The sequence below is a fragment of the Muscardinus avellanarius genome, assembly GCF_963383645.1.
Source record: "Muscardinus avellanarius genome assembly, chromosome: 11".
NCBI classification, from domain to species: domain Eukaryota; kingdom Metazoa; phylum Chordata; class Mammalia; order Rodentia; family Gliridae; genus Muscardinus; species Muscardinus avellanarius.
In genome coordinates this window covers 22,830,750-22,834,796 of record NC_137797.1, presented here as the reverse complement: position 1 = coordinate 22,834,796, position 4,047 = coordinate 22,830,750, and the positions used below count along the sequence as shown (strand labels likewise).

Sequence of the window (4,047 nt, the reverse complement as noted above, 5' to 3'; positions counted from 1 at the left end):
CACACACACACACACACACACACACACACACACACACACAGATTAAAGATGACTTTGGAGAACATTCTATATCCAAACTGTCATACCCAATTTTTCTGCATTTTGATTCTAGGCTTGGCCACATGATCTCCTTTAACAAATGAGATATTAGCAAATGTGATAAAGGCAGATTTTAATAGTACTGGTATATTGGAGGTTGCCCTTTCTTGTGGTTGGAATCCCTGTTACTTGGGTTAACTAATACAGTCACTCACAGTATGAAGTTCTGTTAAACATGGCTTAAATTTTCTCCATGACATAAAAGCAAAATTGTCTGTTGGAAATGAGTAAGGTGAGTGACGGGTTCAGCCCGTCAGCGGTGGGGCTGAGAGCAAAAGTTGAGTGCCGACAGCCCCGAACAACAGCAACACACGGAGCCGGGAGACGTGTCAAGCAGGATCTCATTTATTTCTCTCAGGCAACCCAATTTAAAGCAAAAAAAAAAAAGAAAAAAAAACCCGCAAGGGGGATTTCCAACAGGAAACTATTCTAACCTATCAAGCTAAAGGTCACTCTTGCATGTGCAAAGCACATAACTTGCAGCCAATGCATGAGGGGTTCATGAGCACAGAAGCATTATTTGAGCCAATAAGGCTCAACATTACCAAATTGGGCTAGTGGGGGCAAGGAGAGTAGTTATACCCACCAGATCCGCTCGGCGCTACATGTTGCAGATTCATTCATCGGAAGTTCAGGTGGTTCTGCAGACCTGCGCTCGACGCTACGTGTAGCTTATTCATTGGAAGTTCTGTCAGGCAGTTGTACAGATGCCAATGTGCTTGGCACTACATGTAGCTAATTCATCGGAAATTCTGTCAGGCAGTTAAGCAGACCCCAACAGGTGAGGTTTAGATAGGGAGTTTGGGGAAAGTAATGAAACATTTGATATTTACCACAGAAGCAAATCATGAACAATAAGTAAAAAGTCAAAGAATGCTAATATCCTGGGTAGACCTCGGCCAGCTGCTGGGGCAAGGTGGCGGAGCAGCACGGCCTGTGGCCAATGGCACTGGGCAGGCTCATCTGTCTAGTTGGGGTAAGGAGTGGAGCTGAGCTCAGTTCCCTCAAAATTATAACAGCAAGAAAAACTCTAGACAAAGAAGTCTAACAAGGCCAGTGATTTCAACAACATAGCAAATTGGCTAACACCAAGTGAATTAGTGAGCCCTGGATCCCCAAGTGTCACCAGATAGGAAATAAGAAGCCACCAATTAGAAAAGAAAATGAAGAGAAAAAACGGCAAGAGCAAAGAAAACCGGGAAACAAAATGAGATGGTCCTGTTGAAAATGTCAGCAAGGATGAGGCTTCATCATCGATGAAAGAAAGCTAATAAGCACAAGTGGGTACCACTCCAGACAGCCAGGAAACACCTGGGTCCTGGAACAGCTCAAGATGTCAAGCAAAAGCCAATAGACTTTGGCTGACTTCTATCACCATTGACAAAATAATAAAACCGATACGTGGGGTAGGAGGCACGATAAAGAAAAGAGAGATGATCAGGATGAAGTGTCCAGTGTGAGAAGCGAGAGTGGTGCATCTGAGGTTCCTTTAGAGGCCGAGGCCTGTGCAGAAGACGAGGGAGAGGAAATCCTCAATGGAACTTTGATTATTTGAATGGTTACCGAGAACATGGTTAGAGGACTGACCTGCCTCTTCAGTCAGAACTTAATACCAGTTTGATAAATTACTATGATAATGGTACTGCTTAGGGAGTATATTAAATGTCAAATCTGATGCAAACACTGAAGAAAAGAGCCTTTGTATGGTCAGAAAGGGCCTGGCATGTGGCTATCAACTTCATGCCATTATTTCTGTCTTTTTTGTAACTTTTCCTGCCACATTCCTTCTGAGATTTGACCACGGACATGCAGCCCTGTGTTAGGACAGCTTCCAATGTGCTCATACAGGTGAAGGAGGGGCAGAGCTGCCTCAGTGTCGACACACATTCTGATCATGCAGTGTCGAATCCAGAGCTTCTGAGTGAATGTTACTTCCGTTTAAAAAAATTTGAAATGCGACTTCTCCAAAGGAAGATGGATGCACAAGGCCTCTGGCCTGTATCACTGGCTGCTGGATTTCATCTTGGGCAGGCTCTCACCACCAACCTCAGTCTCATTCTAGAAGCACTGAAGGATAGCACAGAAGTCAAAGGGGTAGATGAGAAAATGAGAAAAAAGGTAGAACCTGAAAATTGGCCAATCCCAGGCACTCCTCCAGGAGCTGTGCCACAAAGCGACTTTTCTCAATGGATTGATTGTGCAGAGTTCATACCAGGCCAAACCTCTGGCTCACAGACAGTTGGGCTGAGGAACCTACTGGTGCTCTTGGATGGCATTTGATTGGAATATGCAGAGGAATTAGTGACTCATGGAAATGCCATCATAAACACTGGAACAAATCACACTACAGAAATGAAAGCGACCAGATTGTCTTCCTTGTCTGCCCCCAGCCCTCCGAGAGGAGGGGGCAGCACCACAGTGGAGTTGCCACCTGTGTGATGATGTGAGGCCGACTAGAGGTCCACTGCTGTAAAGGAGCTGCCCATTTCCGTGTGATTGGACTTGACTGCAGAGGCTACTTTCATTCATAGCGGGAAAGTTAATTGTTACCATTGTAAAAATACTACAAGATTCTGTCTTTTGTTTCCAGACATATGTACATGTGTCTAGGTCAATAAAACAGAAAAAGAGAAAATTGAGTAACACTGCCCAGACTGTTAGGTCCTTGGCTATAAAATTTTCCCTTTACTATAGTGTACATTACCTAACTCACATGTTAGGATGTTGTACGTGGACTATAAGATTTGTTAGTGTGGATACTTAAGGGATAAGAAATTTAAGAAAAATGGGGAGTGTCTCTGAGCAGAAAGAAACCCTCAGGACACACTGAGTATCTCGCCCATACACACATGCCTGTGCTGGGCATTGTGCTGGGAGCTAAGCAATATCAAATGAAACACAGGCTCTGCCCTCCCCTCTGTCTCCCCACCAGAGGAGAGACAGGCTACTCATCATAACAAGAACCAGACTCCAAGGAGGAAAAGGGAAGGAGCTGAAGTGACCAGCTGCAGTCCAGTAGGATGTAATTTAGCAGTTCTTTCAGCACAAAGACGAGCTAAAATGTTCAGGGGCCAAGCTCATCACACTCTCCAATGATTCAGAGCAAAGCTCAAAACCAGAGGGGAGATACGCCAGTCTCACAGCAGAGGGCATGGCAGTGATGCCATATTGCCAGCAGCAGCAGCAGCAGCAGCAGCAGCAGCAGCAGCAGCAGCAGCAGCAGCAGAGAGTTCACCATGCCCGCGAGAGCTCCAGCTTAGCGTGCACTACAGTCATAAGTGAAATTGCAGCCCCTATGGGAGAAATCCCAGCATTGTACCCTCAGGGACTCAGCCAGCTTTGATAAACTTCCTGGGTCTGACATCTAGCAGTTCAACACAGTGCAGGAGTAGGGGTGGCAGAAATTACTACACCCTAGTCGCAGTTCCCTGAAAGAAAGAGCCTAGCCTGGTGCCCTCAGGGTCTGGTGCAGCTACAATTAACTCGCTGGTTTTGAGACTATGAGATACAACTCAGGGAAGGAGCAGTGATGGTGGAGATTACCATACCCCCCAGAGATCCAGAGCACAATAAGTGAAGTCATGGTGAACCAGAGAAGAATCCAGAGAAGGTGGGAGTGGGCTCGGCTATTGATCATATCAGAAGCTCAGACAGAGTCAGACTCAGATCAGTGGAAAGTGTGGGGGGAGTCTTATGCTTAACTCTAAACCCAATAAGTTGGATTGCTGGGAATACAACAGACATCCCAATTGTGGTGAACAGGGAGAAGTCAGATTAGTCAAGCCTAGCTGTGGAGAACTGAGACTCCTACATTGAGTTTGGTCTCCAAGGCATATGCTACCAACAGAGGCAGGGAGAGACCTAGACTCCAAATCTGTGGAACGTGTGGAGGGTGACCTTCACTCATTATTAAATCCAACCCCACTGATATCGACCATCTTCATAGAC

General features: G+C 45.8%; 1 pseudogene across 1 annotated transcript; it reads left to right on the top strand.

Annotated features, from left to right (window-relative positions):
* The first annotated feature begins 1,042 nt into the window (after positions 1 to 1,042).
* Positions 1,043 to 1,677, top strand: LOC308269436 (la-related protein 1B-like; annotated as a pseudogene). The gene has a single exon. The product of its transcript is annotated as a la-related protein 1B-like (transcript).
* The last annotated feature ends 2,370 nt before the right edge of the window (positions 1,678 to 4,047 follow it).